The 24696-nt window shown below is 41.6% G+C and overlaps 1 pseudogene; it reads right to left on the bottom strand.

The window, feature by feature from the left end:
* Window positions 1–1115: 1115 nt before the first annotated feature.
* LOC105069022 (uncharacterized) lies at window positions 1116–19597 on the bottom strand (annotated as a pseudogene).
* Between the last annotated feature and the right edge of the window lie 5099 nt (window positions 19598–24696).

Here is a 24696-nt window from a genome sequence, read left to right as displayed (position 1 = left end):
GAGAGCATTCAATTGATTTTCACCAAATGTCTGGAGAACTGGGCACCACACTACCTTCATTTCTCCAAAGCCAGGAGCTCCTTTCTGTGGTGGAAGCCTCCGGGACTGATCCCGGACAGCTTTTAGCTGGTCAAGAAAAGGAATCTCCCTTTTGGATACGTGAACTATAAAGCAATAAGCAGTGAAAGACTAAGAACTATGAAACCACCCTTGATTTAAAATGAGCAGAATCAGTTCTTCCTGCTCTTGGTGGACATTGGTTCTCCATCTTACTCAGAATGGTGACAGGTTGATTCAATTCAGCACTGGCTCCGATATCCAGCTGCTTACTCAGCATCTCCATTTGGAGGTTGAACGGACATCACAAACATGTCCCAAACTGAACTTTCAATCTCTGTGCCACCCCACCTCCCTGTCTCCCACCACACCTGCTTCCACTGCAGCTTTCCCCATCTCAGTTTATAGCAACTCAACTTCCCCATGGCTCAAGCCAGAAACATCTTTGATGTCTCTCTTTCTTTCATTCCCTACACTCCCTCTGTTGGGAAATCCTCTTGACTCTCTCTTCAAAGTATGTTCAGACTCTACCTCTTCTTTCCACCTTTACTACCATCATCTTGATCCAAGCCACTACTCTCTCTTACCTGGATTACTGAATAAAACCCTTCCACTTTTGCCCCCTCTACAATCTGTTCTTTTGTTTTGTTTGGGAGGGGCAGGTAATTAGGTTTGTTTATATATTTATTTATTTAAATTTATTATTTTTAATGGCAGTACTGGAGACCTCATGCATGCTAAACACATACTCTACCACTGAGCTATGCCCTCCCCCCTAGATCTTTCTTCTAGTTCAGTGGCTGTCACATTTTAGGGAACACTGGAATCCCCTGGAGTACCCCTCCACCAGATTGCTGGGCCTCACCAGAGTCTTTCTTAATGTACACAAGGGTGGAATTTAATCGTTCTTTATAGGACACTGTAAGATATGAAATTCCACACAAATTAGAAACCCATTGAGAGGAGAAGCTTCATATAGTATAGTTTCATTGTAAAAAGTGCTACAATAACAAAACACATTTAAAAAGAGTTCTTAGTAGAGAAACAGTAAGACAAACTTACACCAAACATAGTACACAGCAAACACCTTTACGCCCCAGCGGTACAAGCTGAAAGTTGAAGGCCCCAGCAGTGCCATCCTGAACTTGGAGTTTGTAGACCTCAGAGGTAGTTTCTGGTACAACATTCTGATCTTCCTCTTCCTCTACAGAGAAATACTTCTCAGTCAAGTTTAACGAAGCTTTGTACTCATTTTCACAGTTTTATAGAGCTTTGATTTTGTCCAGACCTCCACATTCTTCAATCATTATACTAGGTTTCTCATTTTCACCTTGTTTCTCAGCAGCCTGAAAGATATTTAAAATGGCATCGAAGATAACTGGAATAATTTTGGTATCTTTCCCAGTTAAGGAGTTCGTCAACAGTTCTGTTATGCCACAACGAACAAGGTATACAGCCACCGTTCCGCCACTTGTACCGCTGGTCACAGCCCACACAGCTTCCCTTCGTGTCTTAACCATCTGCCTTAGAGAGAACGCCAACAAGGAAACGGACTAATCCATGATTTACAAGTTGCTGTGTCTGATCCTTGCAGCCAGCCATGACGTTTGACGTTGTCCGTGTAGCTTCCTTCTGAATGTTAGTTTTGGAGTTCATTAGCAGGCTGGGAGAGACGGCACGTGCTCCTGCATCTATTGCAACCCGAGTCTGTTCATCTGTCCCAGTGACAATATTTCCTATGGTTCTTAGCACGGGAGTCACATGTGGCAATTCAGTAGCTCCTAAAGCTTCACAAGTTGGGGTACAACCCCTGACTCCAAAGACATTTCTATTCGTTCATCTGGACCATCAGTAAAGTAGGAATTAACCCAGCGGTTATCTGCTAATACTTCTGGATCACTGTGATTCAGGAGATGGACTAACGTAGGAAGAATTTGCTTAACAGGCGGGCGTGCAGGATTCTTGTTGCGACAAAGGTTTGAAAGAGTTGAAGGTCATGTAAGTAACCACGCGCTAAAGATGACATATCAGCAACCACAAGATGAGCCAACAGCGGGTCACCTGCACCATACTTGATAGCCAAGTCTTAGAAAACTGCACCATGACCTGCAATATTTCCTAAAGCCAACACAGCTTGCTCACTGGCCTCAGGGTTTCTGACGGGCCCTGAAAATCTGCGTTTCCCACTAGCCCCCCGATGATGTTAATGCTACTGGTCTCGGTGTGGACCACACTTTGAGAACCATGGCTCTAGCTGTTCCTCTGAAGTTCTTTCCCTGTGTATCTCCTTGACTTACTCCTTCACCTCTTACAAGCCTTTGCTCAAATGTTTCCTTCTCAGTGAAACCTAGTCTGACCACTCTATTTTATATCACTACCGACTACCTCACTCCCATCACTCTTTTTTTTTTAATTTTTTTTGGCAGGGCATGGGTAATGAGGTTTATTTATTTGTCTTCAAAGGCAGTACTGGGGATTGAACCCAGGGCCTCATGCATGCTAAGCACGCACTCTACCACTGAGCTCTACCCTCCCCTCTCCTGTCACTCCTGATCACCCTACCCGGCTCTACTCTTGTTTTTCTGTAGCACTTACTACCTTCCTACATTCCGTGTAATTTATTAACATAAGCTCCTCAAGGTAGTCACCTTTTAATTCTTCACTGCTGTAGCCCCAGCACTTAGAACAGTGCCTGGCACATATTATGTGTTCAATGAATATTTGCTGTATGAATGATTGAATACTTAATGTTCCTGTGAATTACAAGAGCAAGAATCCTAATTTCTTCACAGGGTTCAAAAGAGAATTTTTTTTTTTTTTTTTTTTTTTTTGCCTCTGTTTCTGTTTTCATGCTGCTTCCTTTATATAAAATGTGTCCCCTTCTCTCAGTCTCTTCACCTTAAACCTATTTATCTTTTAAGTTGGATCATTCCCTTTTGGCTACTTTTTACTACTATGGCAACTCAGCTGTTTCTAACTATTCTCATTAGTTTCCTGGGTGTTATTTCGGTGTATCGTGGTTATAAAACCTCTGAGTGCAGAGCCCATGTTCTGAATAAATGGGCCTGAATAGTAGGATCTGAATAAAAGCATGTTGGGTGTTTGGACACTATTATAAAGAGAGTTTAATAAAACAATAGCTATTATTTTCACATTTAAATAGAAGTCAACAATTCACAGAGCCCCTTCATATTAAATTCTTTTAATCTTTATAAGAATTCTCCATGTTAAGTAGAAAAAGTATAATTAAGTTCATTTTACATCTGGGGAAAGTGAATTTAGGTTAAAATTCAGAAAACAGTAGCCACTTCATCAGAATTAAATGATCAAGTCACAGAATTTTCTGGCACAAAGCTGGAACTCAAAATATGTTAGTTTCCTTTTTCTAAAAGATCTTAGAAAAGCCACTCACAGAAGCTAATATTTACTGGGTTCCTACAATGTGCCAAGAGCTTAATAAATCTTAAGCTCTATATCTCTAAATCTTAAAACCACACTCCTGTGCTGTATTGTTTATTATCATGTACTGAGGCAGTAACAGATTCCAGAAGATTAAATACCTTGCACAAAGTCACACAGCTAGTGAGTGAGTGATGGAGCCAGGATTTGAACTCAGCTCCAAAATCATGATTTTTCCACTTCTATAGAGCAGTCTTTTGACTCAGAGTCCAACACTCTTCTATGAATGCCAACCACTGACTGTTACACTGTCCTGTGCTAATTATTAATCAAATTATTAGTTTTTAAATAAATTTTATAAAAATTTTAAATATACATTAATGCTGATCCTTTCAGTTCGGCTACAGGGCAGTGAATCTTAATGACTCCTGCCTGATATATTTTTTCCCTTTGGCTTTTACATACATAGAAAGTTAAACCTGAAACAGACCTAGAAGTCATGGGTCTTACACTTCTGCTTCACAAATAAGAAAACTAAAACCCCTGGGGGCGTGGGAGGGATAAATTGGGAGTTTGGGATTAGCAGGTACAAACTTCCATTTACAGAATAGATAAACAACAGTGTCCTACTGGGGAACTGGGAACTATATTCAATAACTTGTAATAACCTATAATGAAAAAAGAGTATGTATATATAACTGAACAACTATGCTGTACACCAGAAACTAATACAATGCTGTAAATCAACCATACTTCAATTAAAAAAAAAAAAAGGAAACGAAGATCCAAAGAGGATAAGTGACTTGCTTAAAATCAAAGCTAGGGGCAGGGTGAAAGCGAGGCGTGTTTTGCTCTCTGCGCAGTCTTTTCTTTTGCAGAGTGTTTTAGGGAGGCTTTTGTAACCAGCTGGATGGACATGGGCTCTGGTTTGTTTGTAGAGCTGGCAGGCAGCGCTGCTGCTGTCAGCTGAAGGAAGAACCCTTCGACGGCATTGCCCTTTCCTCCTAGCAGCCGCAGCTGCTGCTTGTCCCCTGTCATCGGCAGTGCGTGGTGGTGAGTAGATCGGATCAGCATCACGTGGCGAAATGCTTGTGTGGAGAAATGATAGACAAAAGCAGCCAAGGCAGGAACTGCTGCAGCACCCAAAGGCCCCCACTCGGAGGACCAGGAGGCAGCGGGGGACCAGACTAACAATGCCTGAAAGCCAACCACCCCTGTCTGCAATAAGGGGCTGATGCACTGCTGCTGGTGTGTGCAGTGTGAGAGATCACAGAGACAAGTCTTCCGTCTCCAAAAGATATTTACATATAAAAGGGAGATCCTAAGCCCCTTTAAAATGTCCACAGAAGACCTGTTGCTGCCTTTTGCTGGGAGTGGATGGGAACACAGAATCCACAACCACAGGACTAAGAACATTTCTGTTAAGCAAGTCACACGATGCTGACTATGCTCAAAGCTTGTACTTGTAGAGACACTGAAATGATGGTAGTGGGGGTGCCTCTCTCAGAGCAAGTCCTGGTGCTGGGAACAAGACAAATGCTGAGATGGGAGTTTGCCCTTTGACTGCTCCTTAAAAAAAAAAAAAATTTAAAAAAAAATCCTGGAAAGGCTTCCAGCAAATCCCTTGAACTGTTCTCTAATCAGTTCAAACTTTAACCTGACCACAATCTTGGGGCAGTTTTAAAAGCACTCCTCTTCTGCATGTCTGGATAACATTGACCATGCCAATAAAATGGGCTCTAAAAGCTACCTCCCTGCACTGTAACATGTCAACATTTCAATCTGGAGCCTTGAGGCTTGTCAGACATCACCACTGTACATAGTAGAAGCTCAGTAAACATTTGATAAATAACTTCTTGAAAAACAACTTCCTCGTCTGAACTGGGAGCTTACCAGAGGCATGGACGCTTTTTTTTTTTTTTTAATCCTTTAGAAGTTCGTCTCTTGTGCTCACTTATGCAGAACTCTGCTCAGTGCTGAGCTTGCAGAGACATTCTGTGTACCTCTGTTGACTAAATGAGTGGATTACAGGAACGGAAGGTGCGGGGATGATCTGCAGCCTTGTTCCGATGGGGCCACCCCCTCAGAGCATCTCACCACCACACACACATGCATGTTCACACCACCCTCTGCCACCCATCCTGGCCCTGGCACCATGGAGGGCCACCTGAGCACTTCGTCTATGTGGATACACCCGAGGCTAGAGCCCTGCCAAACACTTACTTTCCAAGAACCATACGACTCTGTTCTGCTTCTGTAGCGCAGCCAGAGTCGTGTGCCAGCGAGCCCTGTGCGAGGACGGGGCTCGCTCCTTCAAGGCACTCTATTAGAAAAATCCACCGTCGGGCTGTTTGCCCATTAATTAAATTGCCTCATGTGGATGGAAGGGTGGGGAAAGGATCTGGGCAAGCTGTCTATTCCATGTTTAAGTGAATTTATAATAAATTTGGAAAATGGATTGCAATGTTCTTTGAGATTGAAACTATTTTATGAGTGAATACGAGCAAAGAAATGTGATTATGTGATTTTCTTTTTCTATTCTATTATTCTTACTACTGTTTATTGTTTTGATGTCTTCATTAGAGGCTGATCTTCTTTCAAAATGAAGTCTGGATCTTATTTCAGAATGACTGCAGGAAAGAGCCCTGGCCAAAGAATCAGAGAGCCTTCTGCTTGAGAACCACTGAGGACTGAAACACCAGCTTTACCTCCCCAAGCCAAGGTGGCTGCCCTTCCTACCTCAGGAGGTTCTTTAGAAAAGTAGTCTTGCTGAACGCTCCTTGAAAAAAATGTATAATGTGTTATTTTTCAGTAGGTTAAAGATGTGGCCCTTCGCTTCTTTTTAAGAAACTGCTAAGATTGGTAATGACCATTGTATTATTATACGAGGGACTAGAAACCAGGTCAACCACCCAGGAATCCTGTGCACAGAAGGCAGAAGGGAAGATGGCGATGGGAAGAGGAGGCATTCGACTGCCCCCTAGTGGCAACGTGGGCATGACGCCTGGAAGGTGGTAGTGGGGGAAGACACCGCTAGAAGGACCTGGAGTGGAAAAAAAGGAAACCTTCGAAGAAGTCATCCTCACCTCTCATAGGGGCATTTAAATAACATAAAGAAAAACAAAAAGCTAACGTATTTCATGCAAATTGCGCTCCAACTCACTGGCTGCCCTTTTAAGGTCTGCCACTTTATATTCAATTTGCTGCTCTGATGAACACAATGAAGCGTTTAGATTCCATTAAAAAAAACCTTAAAAAAAAAAAAAACCCACCAAATCTTGTGCCTTTAGAGTTAGCAGGAAAGCTCTTTGAAAGCGTCTCACAATCTGTCGTTTCTGCATTCAGAAAACCATTAGGACCTCCTCCTTTGGAAATATGTGTGATTCTTTAACTTCTGATTTTAAACATTAATATTTTCTTACAGTGACCTTTACCCTCAAGAACAAATTTCCCATGCCTCAGCAGACAATGCAATCAATTTCTGAAATGCTGCGATGTGGCTTGGATTTATGACAGTAAAGTGGCACATCCGATGGGAGGAACACGGGACACAGAAGGAGTTGGGAGAGTAGAAAAGTGGGCTGAATACGTGTCCTGAATACTCAGAAATGCTGTAGGATTCACGGGGCTTTGGACGAGCCTTGTGCCTGAGGAGGGTACTTGTCAGTTGAGTGGTGGAGCTATCAGGGCACCAACTGAATCACAATGGGAAACCTCTCCTTCTCCTCCGTCCCAAGAGGCATCACGCAGTGGCTGGCAGAGTCATACAAACTCTGGGGCAAGCTCGTGGGCTTAACTCCCAGCTGTGTCACTAGCTCGTGTGCCTGGGCAGTCAGAGTGGTGTCTTCAGTAGCTCTGAGAGCAAATTACAGGTAATTCATATCAAATTCCACAGTGTAGCAAGACTAATACCCCCTTCCCTACCCAACAAACCCAATTTTACTAAATTTATGAATTGGATGGGCCTTCCCAGTTCTCCTTGCAAAGGAGATAGCAAGAATCTATGAGTAGAGGTAAAGAGTGTAGGCTTTGGAGACAGATGCCAGGGTTCAAATGCCAGCCCCACCACCTACTAACCAGGTGGCCTCTAATTGTCTCTTTAAGCCTCAGTTTCTTCATCTGTAAAAGGGGAATAATAATCATTTCTACCTCAGTTGTAAGGATTAAATGCAATGAAATGTAAATTTCTTAACACATGCCTAGCACAGAGTAAGCATTCAATAAATGGTAGCTATAGTAATAATAATAATGATAATGATAAAATAATAATAACAATAATAATAATTTTTCATCCATGATATTTGAGACATAGTTTCATGATGCCTGGTCAAGTTGAGGGGAGACTGGGATGTCAAAGACATCATCTGTACGAAGGTTTAAATCAAAAGCTCTTTCACAGAGTGTTTCACTTTATCCCCCTTTTTAAAAATGAAATTAATTATCTTACTCCTAATCATAAAAAAATACATGAACAAAGTAAAATCTGGATATTTTGCAAAGGCATAGAAATAACCATTGTTAATTGGTTGATGTATAACAATACTTAAATATATAAGTATTGTTTAAACAAAACTGTATATATTTAAGTAAACAAAGCTGAACTTATACACAGTGTTATAATCAGTTTTTTTCATCCAAAATATGCTGTGAACATTGTGATATTTGTTCCCTGAAAACATGTTTAATTTCTGCATACATTTTATTGATGAATATGTAATAAATTAACCAATGTTTGATTGTTCAATATTTAGATTGCTTTCAGTTTTTTACCTATTATAAATTACAATACTTCTTTTCTTAAGGATAAAATCTTCAGTAGAGAAAAATGTGAACATTTTAAGGCTTTTGATTCATGTTATAGATTTTCCACTAGAGAAGTGAATGTTATAAAAACGTTGATAGATGAAAATGAGATCTCACTAGTTATTTTGCATTTCTTAAATTTCTAGTGAATTTGAACATTTTAAATATATTTATTGGCCACTTGTATTTCTTTTTTGGTGACTTCTCTATTTGGGTGTTCTTTGCCCATTTCTATTGAGGTTTCCATTTTTTTCCTCATTTGTAAGAGCCCTTATCTGTATGATATTAACCCTTCGTCTACCTATCTAAAGGGTTATCTATCTAACCCTTTACAACTCTGTTGTAAAGTTGAAAGAGGAGGTTACAGTCTTTCATTTCTGCTTCTCATGGTAAGTAAAATTAAGTGGAAGAAGCAGAATGCAAAACTATATGTATAATGTGGTAGAAGTTTTATTTTTAAAAGCATAAAAATGAAGAAAAATATTTATAAGGAACACCATGAAAAAGATAATTTTCTTTTTTATTCTTTTTTTCTATTTTCCTAATTTTTTACAATGAGTATATTTAAATTACAATTATTGTATGTTTTTTTCCCTAATTAGATTGTAAGTTCCTAGGGGACAGAGATACATAGACTTCATTTGTCCTTGGCAGTGGTTGACAACTATCTGACAAATAAATATATCCGTGGACTAGTATTTTTATTTTATTTGACCACAAAAACTTTATTCTTAGTGATTTTTTCCTGTTACTTCCACTGTGGTCTTGGTTAGCTGAGCCAGGAAGCAGAGGAATTAATTAGTTTAAGAGACTAATTTTAGAAGAGGCAGTCGGTGGTACTCAGGTTATATCTATAAGAAGCAATCTTTGAAGCTTTCAATTAACATCATCAATTAACGCCCTCCCCCATCAAGCTATCTCTGGAGCTTGCTGGTGAAGTATCCACTGGCACCAGCAAGATGCAGGAATGTATCACCATCTCACTCAGATCCTGTTGTCATACAAAATCCCATGAAAATAAAAACTTCCATCTCTACTTAAAAAAAAAAAAAAAAAGCCTCAGAGTGTCCCTATGGTCACTAATGATCTAATGATGAAAAAGAATCAGACTTTAGGTTTGTAGTGAGTATGAGATCCCAGCAGCTGGAGACGAGATAGGGTGACAGGTAGAGAAATTGGTACTTGGGTAAGACAATGCCCTCTGGGTTCTCCATTGTTACTTGGCATTTCCTTCTGGTAGAAAGGGAATTTCTGGGACTACTTTGTACTTAGGCCTGTTGGGAGCACAGCAAATGGGATCTCATCAAGGTATGAGGAGACAATGAGAGCTATTTTAGGGGGTGGTCAGGACTGGTTTCAACTGAGTTTCCTATATATGGGCAAAGGCAACTAGTAAGCAATCTTGCAAAGTACCTGAGAAATGATATTTCATTTAGTAAAGCTGGGATCACAGTTGCCAGCATGTCAGGATCAACTCTCCTAATGATTTTGCCTCAAACTGATGCAGGAAAAACAGATGTGGAGCATGAGGAGGGCCGTGTCCCAGGCTTCGGTTGAGCCCCTGAGATGTGCCCTGCCAAGTGTGGGTCCTTGGCTTTGCTCAGGAAAGAATTCAAGAGTGAGCCACAGTTAAGTAAAGGTAGATTTATTCAGAGAGATACATTGAAAGGCAAGAGAAAGGCCACAAGGTGAGGAGGTTGGGTGCTCAGGTTAGAGTAAAAGTAGGTACACACTCCATAGACAGAGTGCGGGCTGTCTCTAAAGGGGTGAGGGGTAGGGAGAGAGAGAGAGGGCAGCTATGAGGGGCAGTGTTGCCCACTTTTATGGGCTTGGTGGCTTCATATGCTAATAAGTGGAAGGATCAGTCTAAGTAGCCTGGGGAAGGGGCTGGGATTCCCAGGAAGTTGGCCATTTCCCACTCTGACCTTTTGTGGCTAGCCTTGGGACTGCCATGGCGCCTGTGGGCATGTTATTCACCATGTTAATATACTACAATGGGCGTATAATGAAGCTCAGGGTCTACTAGAAGTCAAATCTCCCGCCATCTTGAGTCTCAAGGCCTACTGGGGGTTGAATCTTCCACCATTTTAATGTTAATTGCTATATCATTCCTTGAATGGCTGTGCCCTGCCCCTTTCCTTTCTCAAAATGAAGATGAGTTAGAAGTCAATCTCTTTGAGGATAAGTTCCAAGTGGGGACCGTGAGCCATTGGGTATTTAGTGCCCTCTGTGTTTCAGGCAGCAAAGCTGGAAGACTGGTGGATGAGTTTGCCTGGAAGGACACGCCCTCCTGAGTAACACCACTCAGCCCTCCTAGAAAAGTGCTCCTCCACATTCTCATCGATCAGCTTTCAAAAAAGAGCAGAGTGGTGGGGAGAGAGGTGGGGCCAGCCAAAGTCCAGACATGTTCACAGGCAGAAGGGGACTTGCCAAAGCGTTCCGTTCACCCAGGTGGGGCCTTGTTTATAGAACTTCAGTTCTGAAGTCATCCAGTGTGGCGGCCTGAAACTTCTCCTGGTCTGGCTTCCCTCAATATTTTTCCTCCCCCTTCTCCTACACCCCCCTCTCAACACCTCCCTCCATATGACTTCCTGGAACACCCTCTATTTCCTTACTTCATTTGGAAAAAATGTACTATGTAGTCAAATAAATCACTGTGTTCAACTGGTGTACTTGAATATAGCAGAAATAACCTTTCTTTTCTGGACACAAGACACTTCAAAAAATCTCATTCCATTACCTTCCAGGTAATTTGTCTTTTAAATACTTTTCTTCCATAGAGAAAAAGTCCAAATGACAGTAAAAAGAGAAATGGTTCATTTAGACGACACAGTAATGGGATAACAGTATTTTCTCACGGCATTAATTAACGGACATCTAATTGCTAAACTTAAATCACACAAAATGGTAGATATTAACATCGATTTTAAAAAAGCTTTGCACATGTTTCATTTTCCCCAAATAGCCATCTCTACAATTACCTTTAGCATTCAGAAAAAATCTGTAGTTTTCAAAGTGCTTTTGCACACATTTCCTCACTTGGTCATTACCTGCTAAAGTACCGTGGCATTTCCCCTCATTTTCTAAATGAAGATGCCCAGACAGGTTAGGTGACTTGCTCAAGGTCACCCAGCTCCCTGCTGCTCAGCTCCGCTCATTGCTAGTTCTCTGCACGTTCACAGCTCCGCACTACCTTCCGCTTAAGACAAGATGGAAAACCACGAATTACCCTTGGCACTATTGTGTGGCTAGGTTATACTTGGCTTAGCTTTGTACCAGGCACCCTTTGAAATGTGATTCTGAGCTGGGAAAGGGGCTATTTTAATACACGCAAGTGAGGCTTAGTTGAATTTTCCCTAGTGTGTGCCTATGACTAAGAGAACACGGTGTCTCCCGGACTTGTTCCTCCGGCACTCTGATGATGTTTGTTTTGCTAGAATCATGAAGTGAGAAATTCATTTCCTCTCTAAATGCCCTGGGAGCGTATAGTAACCAGTTGGGAAAAGGAGGTAGGTTTAAAAAAAACCTGTTTTTCAAAGATGATAAATACAGGAGAACTTCCCATAAGTTTGGAGTTAGAGGCAGCTAATATTCTTCAATAGAATATGGGGAAACCAAAATCATCTTCAATAGAAAAGAAAAGCAAAACCTCTTTCTGCTTATGTCTTGGAGGTGGCAGTGCCTTGGTTCTGGCTGGGGAGCCCAGCACGACAACCTATCACCATCGATACCTACTCGGAAATTCAGAAACACAGGATGGGACTGAGCAGAAACAGCCCCTCTGATCCTCAGGAAACGCACCTGCAGACTCACCTCCCCCACCACAGCTGCTGATGTGCCAGCAGGAGGATGCGTAGGTAATGTTACCAGGATTAGGTTCCTCCCAGAGACATTTCCTGGCTCCAAATAGCTTTCAAGCATTTTAAAACAGCAGAAGAGTTGGTGATCCATTATGACAGAGCCAAAATAATTGCTGACCCCACGCTTAGTAATTGAGGTGAGGTCAAAACAGGTTATTTCCAGGTTTTCCAAAGAACAGACTCCTGTACGACAGCATTAAATAAATGGAGTTTCCAGCAAACAAGGGTGAGAATTTTGTCAGGGTTCAAGTTCATACTGGGCTCAGGAATTCTCACCTCCTCGGTGTCACTGGGCACTGACATCACGGGCGTATTTTCTATATTGAGAATTTGGGTCTCGCTTTAATTTTTGCGGTTTTTAAAAAAAGAAGAAAAATAATAACCTGTTATGTGCCCACTATTATGTGGCAGCTGTAGAGCAGAGCAAGCCAAGGGGGATGAATCATTGTCTCTCGAACACATTACTCACATTCCTGCCCCCACACCTTTGCCCTTTGCTCAGTCCTTCTGCTGACAGTGCCCTCGCCCCCTCCCCGCCTGCCCAGGAAGGCTATGTGCCTGAGAGCCTCATCGCTGGCCTCCTGTCTTTTCTCCCTTTCCCAGCTCAGTGCTGTCTCCCTGCTCTGAACCCTTATTGCCCTCCCTGTCCGCTAACACACTGACAACGTGGCATGGCCTCCCTTGCATGGATGATTATTTTCTATGTCCCATCTGTGGAAATAGGCTGTAAGTTTTATCAGTGCAGGCAAACCTTTCTTCCTTTTCTTTCTTCACAAAAAAATTTCCCTGATAGCATGTCTCAGACCAAATAGGTACTCAAAACAATCTCTCAATTGGTTCATGAATCCTAATCTCTTGGTACTTGGAGACAGGGCTACATATTAGCTTGGGCAGCAGAGCTGTCATTTCTCACCATTGTGTGTTTTAAGGTTTCTGCTGGACTGTGGGTTCATGCTGTTACAGCCTCTCAGAGCAAGGTCGGGGAGGAGAACCACGGTGTTTACTTTATAACTCCATTTGAACGTGTGTTCTCCCTCATCTGTGGCTGTTATCCCAACTGGTGGCAAGGACGTAATTAAGAATTATGAGTATTCCGGAGGGCTGAGCATCCTGTCTTAAAGAGGTACCAAGCTCAGCTCCCAGAAGGCCAAGGAGACAGGAGGAAGAAAACACAGTGGCAGGAGGGTCCCTCCTTCTCTCCCACGGCCACTGGAGAAAACTCCTAAGGGATTCAGCGAGGGAGTCAGACATCCGGTTCTCTGGGGCTTGATTCACCTGCTTCGAGGAGGAAATGGGGCAAAGGGATCCAAGTTCCTGATATTAAATGAGGGTCTTTCCATAGAAGAGCTGACAAAGCAGAGAAATGGGGGGTGGGGGGGGGGTGGCAGGCGGGTAACAGAGACAGCAGAAAGTTTTCCAGAAGAGCAAGTGGAAAGGAGATCAGAGTTGATACAAAAATTATCTCAGGAGAGGGAGCGCAGTTGGGGAAAGAGTTCAACTGCATGGAAGAAAACGTCAGGGAAATTTTTACCTGACTCTACAGAAAGCTCTGCTGAGATAAGAGGTGAGTAATAGATCTGAATTCTGATGACCTAAGTTGTACGTGAAGAATCAGGCTACACTAGGAGGAAACAAATGGAGCAGTGAAGAGCTTGAGCTTCGAGTGGATGGAACTGGGTTCAAATTTCAGCTGTGTGTCCCTAGCTAAGTTCCCATCTCTGCATCTCAGTTCCCTCACCTGTAAAATAAGTGTGTTTTCCACAGAGTGTTGTTGAGAGGATTTGGTGAGATCATGGAAGCAGTGAAGTCCCTGGCACTTGATAAATGATACTTCTAGTTCTATAAGGGATGGAACAGAAGGATGGGATATTTCTTGATCTCTTTTGGGGGCAACTTCAGCTTTGGGACGCCCTGAGGGTGGCAAGGAGGGGCACAGTCAGAGAGGAATTCCTCGTGGGGGAAATGGCGAAGGCACTTCTAGGAACAATCACGTCTGATGTTGCATTTGAAATTATTTCCTGCCCCAAGCTATAATAGCTCTGTCTACTCTCATTAGCCACAACATCTTCAGAAAAGTCTGTTACATGCAACTGCTTTGTGTTAGCGGTGTTTTGCAACAGAAGGGAGACAAGCCATGTCTGTGCTTGGGCTCCGTCCAGTGGGAGGGTAGAGCACGAACAGCAAGGGCTGAGCAGGAAGCCGGATTTCAGAGCCGGAGGGGGCGGGGGTACATTACAGGGGGCAGTTCTAGCTCCACAGGGAATATTAAAGGCAAGATTGGCCTCATAAGGGAAGTCGACTTGGTGACGTGCAGGTGATAAGAACACATGCACAACTGCCACTAGTAGAAGAAATCTGGAAATTCCTCTAGTTACTGAACTAACCAACCCAGAGCCCAGAGTTGATACAAAGGTTTTCTTGGGCCCTGTGCCCAGTGGCAGTTTAATCACTTACTGATTAAGTTAGGTCAAGCTGACTCACCTGGAGTTGCTCGAGCACATTCTAATTAGACTGTTCCCGCTAAGTTTACAAAGCCAGTATCTCGAGAGTGCCAGCTGTGGCTCGGTGCATCAGCCCTCTCCTCTGTGTGACAAAGAGGTTGCCACAGGTCGCCTGCCTCAGGTGTAGGCAAGATGTAGATTAACAGTAGCACAGAAATGACATGAATCAAAAGAGGGAAGGATTTCTAGGATGGCTCACAACTGCTGTCTGTCGTGTTGAGTCCACGGCTGCAGTGACTTTCTGTGACCAGCTGCTCCAATGACATGATGCATGAACCCCTTGGATAATGCACCAGCCATCGAGGCCACTACCCTCACCACTGGCTTGCCTTGAGGGCAGGGCCCTCACACAGGCTTCCTTTACCAAAGACCAGGGCCCATCCTCACACTCAGGTGGAAGCAGGGTCCTGCTAGTCTCAGACCTCTCCTTCCTCACGTGGTACCACTGAGTCTCCCCACTCTGCCCATGACGTCTTCCCGAAAGTCAGCAGTTCTGTCAAGGACGAGTGCTGTACAGCTGCCGTTCATCATTTCCTAGCTCTTTAAATGAATCCCGTCCACCCACGCAAGTGGCTTGAAAGCCCTTTGCAAGCGTCTGTCCTCAGTCTCCGGAATTTCTCCAGACCACTCCCCGTTTGCTCACTTGGCTACTTATTTGTTATTCTGAGCTTTCCCACCAGGGACCTCTCCCTTTCTGCCCGCTTCATCCTCCTCCCCAGTTTCCATCCCGCACCTCAGCTTAGGTCTCTCACCTTGGAGCTGATTCCCTGGCTTCAACCCCTGCATTCCTTCGGACAGAACCGCAGCTTTCCTCTACCTCAAATATCTACGGCTGCACTGAAATCTTTAGAACTCCAAGCAGCAAAAAAGATATAAACTGTAATTTTAAAATTATAAACCATAAAATAAACTCCAACAAATTCAGTGCTGATCATTTAAGTGCTTTTTTTTTTTCAAATTGTCAAATACCTGCCCAAGTATTTTGAAGGCCTGATTTGCTGGTGTTCAAAGCCTGTGCTTAGTCCGCCTATCCGGGAAGGCTCCACCACACCGCCCACGCCCGGCACCCCATCCCACTCCCACCCCACCCCCACGCTCTGCTGAACCCTAGGGACATGTAAGGACTGCCCAGCTTCCCTGTGGAGTGCCGGGGTCAGCACAGCCGGGAGGCTCACCCTGTGGCCTTGCGCCTAGCTCCTTTCCTCCTGTAAAGCAACCTCTTCCCTTCCTGCCCCATCCATCCCAGACCGTGTATAGATCTGTTTTGGCTCTTTGACTCACTCTCATTGAATTGATTGCTACTCATTGCTATTTCAACAAAGATGACTAAACTCCAAGCGATAAGCATTATACCGGACGTACAAGTTGTCGCTCTACTAAATCGTCGCTCCCTCCTCTGGCAGGGCCCAACCCTCCTAGGTGATAATTGGGAGAGGAAGAGAAAATTAAGCAACAGGCTGCGACAATTGTTCTTACCCCAGGCAAATTTACACAGGTCACCAGAACATCCATCACTTCTCAGTCCAAGCGTTTTGCCGCCAGTAGAGATGGTTATGCATAATTTATTATCTAATTAACTTGACCAAAAGGCCATGAGCAAAATAACAGACACACCCAGAAGACCCCCCTCTCTTTCCTCCCCTCCCTCTCTGCCTCTGCTTCTCTTTCTCTATTTCTTTCTCTCTCTTTTTTAAATCAAAGTGCAGTCCAACACGGGTTTACTTTTTATGTATAACTCAAAATCTTTGTCTCATAACCTCATTCTTTGTGGCATAACCCTCCCTGCACGCCTTCTCAGAACTGCCTTGAATCAAGGGGAACCATGGCACCCTATGTGGCTCTGCCTTAATTATTAGTTACTTCGACTTCAGGGAGTTGTCTCGTGATAGTATCCTTAGCAAGGGGAGAAAGCCTCTTTGCCAGGGGAACCAGGAATGGTGGTGTCTGCTCCCCTAGGCTGTGCAGTCCTTCCTGGAACCTTAACTTTGTCTTTTCAAAACATTTTTTGTACAAGTTTTTTGTTTTTTTTTTTTTTTTTTTTTGTATTCTTGGCCTACTCCCTTGTTTACCACCCAGGTCTCAATGACCAATGTGCTTTCCTCTTAATTTACTCATTTAATTTACTCATTCATTTTATTTCTTCTAACTAATCTCGATACTTTTAGAGCAGTCTCTTGGGAATTTCCTGCCTGTTCCTCACTGTCCACTCCACAATAGGAGGCGAGGGGAGTCAAGTCAGTTAAATATTTTGAAAGTGATTTAAGATTTTACTCAAGAGAAGGTATTAAGAAGGTTCTCATGATGGACAGTGGGGTGAAGACCAAATGAAGCAAAGTAAACGGGCATGAGGAATATATCCATGTCCTAGGGCAGCTTAAAACAGCAGAAATTTATTGTCTCAGTCCTGGAGGCTCCAAGTCCAAAATCAAGGTGTCAGCAGGGCCATGCTCCCTCTGAAACCTGTAGAGGAGAATCCTTCCTGGCCTCTTCTAGCTTCTGGTAGTTTGCTGGCAGTCCTGGGCCTGCAGCTGCATCCCTCCAATGTCTGCCTTCATTGCCACATGGCTTCCTCCCTGGGTGTCTCTGTGTGCGCATGGCCATCTTATAAGGACAACTGTTACTCTGGATTACGGAAAAACCCTACTCCAATATGACCTCATCTTAACCAATGACCCTGTTTCTAAGTAAGGTCACATTCTGAGGTACTGGGAGTTAGGACTTCAACATATCTTTTTTAGGGGGGGACACAGTTCAATTCACAACAAGGAGCATGGCCATTCCGAGAACAGTTGACAGGTAGTTCGGTTTGGCTGGAAATTTGGGTCTGACTCGGGAGTAGTAGGATATGAAAACAATCCAGCAACTAAAGTAATCGGAGAGCAAAACCATAGGCTCGTTAACTTAATCTTACGTGGAAAAGTTCTTTCCATCTCTCATTCCAGCCCGGCAGCTTACAATTTATTTTTTGCCACAGGTCAAAAGAAAGATAGAGCACTACCATGCAGGTGGGCCAATAACGTCTTCTCTATCTGTCGTTCCTTCATTTACAAATCCAATCATATTTTGGGGGCACCATGTGCCAGGAGCCATCCAAGGCAATGGGGATTCAGTGGCAAACAAAACAGACATGGCTTCTGCCCTTCTGGGAAAACAACTCAGAGTGTGCTCTTACTAGCCTTCAGCCATGACCGTCTTCATCAACATGTAACAATGTTTGGAAGGAATTCCAAGGTAAAGAAGTTAAAAACAGACCATGGGCAAAATACAGAACAAAACAGGGAATCATTTCAAAGGTAGAAAATAAATGAACATATCCCAGATGGGTAGCAAGCCCGTGCAAAGCTCTTTCTATGTCAAGGCCAATGCCCTTGACATACCATAAGGTATCAGATAACTTAACTCCTCCAAACTGCTAAGGCGTGCTCATCATTCCAGTAATAAAAACTGAAAATCCTCAACTGACCCCACAGGAAGGTGGCAATATGACATGTTGCCTGCTGCTCAGCCAGCAGCTGAAGTTCGAGAGGCACAGCAGGAAATACACAGCTATTTCTTCCATACATTAGGGATAACTGGGCCATGCCTGGGTACGCACAGTGAGTTGGAAGCAAGCCTTCAGCTCTAATCTGGCAGCACACTTGTTGATAAATTGTAAAATGTCTCCTGGTTTCCATGGAAAAGAGGAAGATGTTGCTCACATGTGACTCAGTGCAATTAGGTTCACTACAGTTAATATTTTCCATAAACTACAGATGGTCTCTGAAATGGGTGACATTTGCAGAAATTATATTCTAGCCCTATCAAATACTGCAAGGAAAAATTACCTTTCAAAGGAATAAGGTATGTGAGGCAGCTCATCTCATCATTCAACAAGTGACTCTACCCTGGCAGGGAATTTTCCTTTAAATAACATAATGTGTTTTCACAAAAAGTAGGGAAGAAGGAAGGAAAAAAAGAGTCAGATAGTGAATGTCATCACATATGTTCATGAATATTCCAGCTTTCCTCTCTTTCTAGGAACATAGTAGGATTGTAATTCTCTGCCCCCTCTGAAGTTAGGTGCGGCCATGTGAGTGACGTTGGCTGTTGAAATGTGTACAGAAGTGACTTGTGTTACTCCCGACTGAGAGCTTTCAGAGCCAGTGCACAATTTGCCACATTCTCTGTTACTGCTGCTCTAGAGATTGTGGAAGCAGGTGTCAAGATGGGGCCTGTCAGCATGGGTCACTGATGACTCTGATGAGCAGATGAACAGCGGGAGGGAAATCAAAGATTTGTTGGGGTTAAGCTATTGAAGTTTTGGAGCTTTGGTTGCTGCTACATAAACTATTCTGTTCTGACTGATACCAGCAGTAAATTCTTCACGTAAATTCCCACTAACCAACTAATCAACACCCTCCGTGTTAATGGGGCATAGTTCTCAGATGAGTGAAGGGTGCCCCCTAAAGGGGATTCTCTTGCATGTGCACCTACGGGGTGGATCTGTCGGGGAGGCCAAGGCTGGGCTCCAGACAGATTGTAAAGGCTGCTAGTAGGAAGCTACTGGAGTGCACTTATTTTACCCACTCAGTTGTAATAGACGCTTTGGATAAGTGTGAAATACTTCAATATGATGAACGGTAATATGATTTTATTCTAGTCAATATTCAGCAATGGAGGCCCAAGAATATTATGAACAAAAGGATTAAAAAAAAGAAAAGAAAAAGAAACCAAGTCAATCGAATCCCACTTGAGTAGATGGCCTGTAGCCCTCGAGTGAACGTTAAATTCATCCATTTCTCTCGTTCCTATTCTCAACTCCCTTTAGTAAGCCAATCTCATCGCCTATTTTCACGTCAAAATTCGCCTCTTACACTTCCGTCCTGCTTACCTGAAACACTTCCGGGGCGAAGCGGCTCGGGTGGAAGAACAGGCTGCTCCTTTCCCGTCGGGAGACCCCAGGTTTGCTCTCGCGATTCTTTGCCACTTCACCGCCATCGTTCCTTTCGCCTCCTGCTTCGCGTGCACTCCTCTTCACCCCAGAGCCAGCCCTCTCCTGCACGTGTGCAGTGACGGCTTTCCTCGCACGTCTCACCTGCCTGCAGTGCGCTTCCCAGGCCTTCTCCCTTTCACGTCTCACCACCCCTCAGGGCTCGGCCTCCATCTCCAGGGAGCTCTGGAGCCTCCCTCTCAACGCCAGTTCTCACTGATGTTCCTCTTTCCTGAATTCCTGGAGCAGTAACAGTAACAGTCCTCAGTACATCACTTACTATGTAATGACGTAACGGGTGAACCCGTCTTCTGTGTGCGTCGGTCCTGTTCTCCAGTCACCACGTGGTCTGTGCGCCAACCCAAGCCCTCTTTTTCTTCTCATCCCTTCTTTCTATCTTATGCCTCTTCAAAAACAACTCACCTTGCACCATGCACTGAAACACAGTGCATGACCTTACTTTTAAAAGCAAAAGAGTGTGACAACTTAATGTAACCAAAATAACTCAAATATTACCTTATGATTGGTATTTATTGGTACTTAAGATTGGTAACATGCCCTTTCAAAGAAAAGTATATCCGTGTAAGATGACTACCACATGAGAGTTATTTTACTGTTTAGAAGTTAGAAAAGGACAAACTACATATTTAGGATAAAATATCGCAAAAACATTTCATTTTTATCTTCTTGATATTTAAATGAAAGTATTGCTCTTTGAATCATTTTAAAAACACATCAATTAAAAAGAAATTTCAGTAACTTTCTGAGGTGTTGTGCTAAGCACAAATGTAGGCTCAATGCCTTTGATATACCCATATACCCATGGAATCAGAAACAGTAGTTTGCATGTGGTCAATTGTCAACAGATCCTTGCTGACTGCATACCCTCCCTGTAAAGTGCTCTGATTTTTTTTTTGACCAAGCCTTTCTGAACTTGAGCTCTAGTTCCATATGCTATCTTTCACTTATGCTATGTATCTATATCTATGTATTTTAGTCTTAAGTAATTTGCGCGCACGCGCGCGTGCATGCATGTGTGCGTGTGTGTGTGTGTCTGTGTGTATTTAAAAACCGTTTTTGGAAAAACTAGGGAAATTTGAATACAGAGGACTGCATATTAGATATTTATTTTTCTTAAGGATGATAATGGCATTATAGTTTTATACTAGACTTTACTTATTTTTATTTTTATTTTTTTTAAATTTATTTTATTGAGTTATAGTCAGTTTACAAGGTTGTATCAATTTCCAGTGTAGAGCACAATTTTTCAGTTATACATGAATATGCATATATTTGTTGTCACATTCTTTTTCACTGTGAGCTACCACAGGATCTTGTATATATTTTCCTGTGCTATACAGTATAATCTTGTTTATCTATTCTATATATACCTGTCAGTATCTACAAATTTCAAACTCCCCATCTGTCCCTTCCCACCCCCCTCCTCTCTGGCAACCACAAGTTTGTATTCTATGTCTATGAGTCTGTTTCTGTTTTGTATTTATATTCATTTGTCCTTTTCTTTTCTTTTCTTTTTTTTTTTTTTAACATTTTTTATTGATTTATAATCATTTTATAATGTGTCAAATTCCAGTGTTCAGCACAATTTTTCAGTCATACATGGACATATACACACTCATTGTCACATTTTTTTTTCTCTGTGAGCTACCATAACATTTTGTGTATATTTCCCTGTGCTATACAGTATAATCTTGTTTATCTATTCTACAATTTTGAAATCCCAGTCTATCCCTTCCCACCCTCCGCCCCCCTGGCAACCACAAGTCTGTATTCTCTGTCTGTGAGTCTATTTCTGTCCTGTATTTACACTTTGTTTTTGTTTGTTTGTTTGTTTTTGTTTTTGTTTTTTAGATTCCACATATGAGCGATCTTATATGGTATTTTTCTTTCTCTTTCTGGCTTACTTCACTTAGAATGACAACTTTCCTTATTTTTAGAAGATACGTACGATAGTACTTTAGCTTTAGTACTATACACTTTGAAGTATGATGTTTGTAACTTATTTTCAAATGGTTCATCAAAAAATTATAGATAGACAGAAAGGCAAAATGTTAACAATTATTGAATCCAGGAGATAAATAATTGGGTGATTGGTCTTTCAACTTTTTTGTACATTTGAAAATGCTAATAATTAAAAATTGATTTAAAAACTTATCATGAAAATAAATCAGAAGCAGGAACATCAATATTCAGATGTTAAAATAGCCATAAACCCATAGAATCAGAAATGGTAATTAGCATGTGGTCTGTCAGTAAGCTTTACAGAGCTGTTACTTCAGAGCAATTCTTGATGCACTCTAATAAAGAAATGTTGCTATTTTCTTGACTCATTTGGGAGATCAAGGAGGAGAGGTTTAATTCTACAGCCAAATAATGGCCTAATATACCTCTTTTGACATTTCAAGAGGTGGAAGTTAAAAATTATAATCAGACTTCAACCAGAAAAATAAATGAGTAATTTAATTTTTATTCTAAAGACTTAAAAAAATTACTACATTCAAAACTACCTGAATGTTATCCTCTATTTTTAAGGTAATATAAATGAAACTGTTTACACGTGATTGTGTCTGCCTGATCAGATTTCCTGGATGATAAAAACCATTCCTAGTTTTTGATTACTAATGTCTGATCAACTCTTCCAAACATAAGTGTCACAAAATTCATCAAAGTCATGGTTTCTTCCAGGATAATGCTCAGCTGTGAACATCAGTATCAACAAAGAAGGGATATTTTGATGAATGCAAACTTAAGAATCTTTAGCATATGAGAAATTCAAATTTTTGTCCATTTTCACTTGTCAAGTCTTTTGAACTTTAATAAACAGGCCAAGATATACATGCTAAATATTTTATCTTTTGCTATGTAGTTTAGAATGTCAATTTTAAGTTTAACATTCCTCAAAATATTTGGGAGAAGAAGGTGAGGCACAAGAATTTGGAAGTGTAAAATGTTAATTTACAAATAGTCAAGAAAAGAAAATACAAACAAAAGCAAAACCACCACCAACAGGAATCAAAAGTGGGTAATGGCATATATTGAGAGCTAAGTTATCTCACTCTGCACCATATGACCTCTATTTCTTATTGTGACATTCAGAATAATAAGTGGACTTGTCAGAACATTTTCTTTAACCAAGCGCATCTTAACAAAGCCTGTTTTCCTCTTCATTCTTAGTTCTTGGGTTCTAAGACTAAAGAAGAAACAGAATTAGGGTTTGGCTGCTGTTTAAAATAAAGACATAATTACATAAGCGATTGTTCCATTCACCGCGCCGTATTACGTGTAAGGTTTATGTCTTTCCTAAAGACACATTAAAAACCCGAAGGACAAAGATAATCCAGCAAGCGCGTCACACTGACAAGAAAACAAACTTAGCTCTATATCGCCATCATGTGGTCAATATGTATATTACGCTTCCACTCCGCGGATGCCCAGCAAGATGATGGGCATGTGGAATCGTGAACCACTCAGAGAGGAGACTTAAACCCACAGGACTCATTTTTCATATAAAAAATTATATTTTATGAAGATACAATGTGTTTATTATATTTTTATCTTCTGGCCCCTTTGTTCTTCAAACTAGTAACTGTATCCAGAAAAAGATAACAGAGATAGATAAGAAAATGTTCAGTTTCTTAGTTCAGGGGGGATACTTTCCTTAAAGATCTTTATTTCTAATGCACCCACAAATAGTTCACATCAGCTTCTGACAATTGACTAATTGCTCCCTTTACATTCAATGAATTCTGAGCACTGTGTGTTGTTTTAGTAGATGTAAAAGGCCCAGACTGCTTAGAAACCTGGGTGTTAGGTGCACTGGTCACCCACCTAAATGTAAGGCCTAATACAAGTCACTTAATGTTTAAAAGCTTCTTCTGGAAAAATAATGGGGCTCAACTGAGGATTTTTATGGGGAGGGTATCCAGCTAAAGTAATCCTATTATTTTTTCACTTCAGTTTGCATCACAAGATTCAGCACTTCATGTTACTGTCTTATTTGATTTTCTACTTGTTTCATGAGTCCTAATCTTGTTTCTCCAACTAAAATTTAAGTTACTTGATGGCAAGGATGTTATCAGATCCCCCAGCCTGTGTACTTTTTACTTTATTACATTATCTGAAAGATTAATGTCAGCACTTAATAATTAATTTCTAGGGAATCAAAATAATACAAACTTTTTAAAGTACTTACACTTACTAATAAATAATACTCACTAAGCACCATTAATCGTCTAGCTACTATATTAACAACAACAAACAATGTTTCAGATGTGGGGCAGCCGTCAGCCAGCTGGATACACTTAAAATTGAGTCCAGTGATTTTCTGTATTGCTGTGTGGTCCAGATTTATCAGGAAAATGGAATCTTTTTAGGACTGATACCTAAGAGCATGGTAGGCTTTTATTACTTAATCCTGTTTTGCTTTGTGGCACATGATTTGCCCTTTTAATTGTATCCATGTAATGAGAAATTGTGTTGTACAAGACTGTCACAAAGTCAGTTTCTAATCCCACAAACCTATCCCTCAGAAGATTCTGCTACTCTGAGTTAAGCTGTCCCTTATCATCAAACAGACTCTGCTCAGGTGGTCTCAAAATTAATCACATTTCCCCCCTTAATTTTTAGTAGGAAATACCTAACTATTCCTGAGAACTTGAGGATGTAATTGTTTTCATTAAATTTTGTTCATACAGATTTCACAGAGACTCCAAGGCCAGGACTTTGATTTTCCTGTCATGATTCCTAATTTAGTATAATTCTGCTGGTGATATTATTTGAAGGTTGTCAAGTGAATGTCAAGATTATGCAAATTAGATAATACAGTCTAATATCTCTCTCCACCTGTTTATCTGTGTGTACGCTGGAGTCACACTAATGTGCTTTAGGAGTTGGATAAAAGGCCATCGGTTTCCTAAAGACACTTCCTCCATAAATACTGACAATTTAATTTAGTGATGTTAAAAGAGCACTACTCAGAATCACTTAAAGAAATTGCCAGTTTAAGGATTGACTTTGCTTCTAAAACTTATTTCTCAGAACATCATTCATATAATTTGTATTAAGTATCCTATGCATATCATCTTAT

The sequence above is a fragment of the Camelus bactrianus genome, chromosome 21 (assembly GCF_048773025.1).
Source record: "Camelus bactrianus isolate YW-2024 breed Bactrian camel chromosome 21, ASM4877302v1, whole genome shotgun sequence".
In the NCBI taxonomy this organism is placed as follows: Eukaryota; Metazoa; Chordata; class Mammalia; order Artiodactyla; family Camelidae; genus Camelus; species Camelus bactrianus.
Note: the sequence above shows the minus strand (reverse complement) of the source record. Positions and strands in the feature narration are given on the sequence as shown.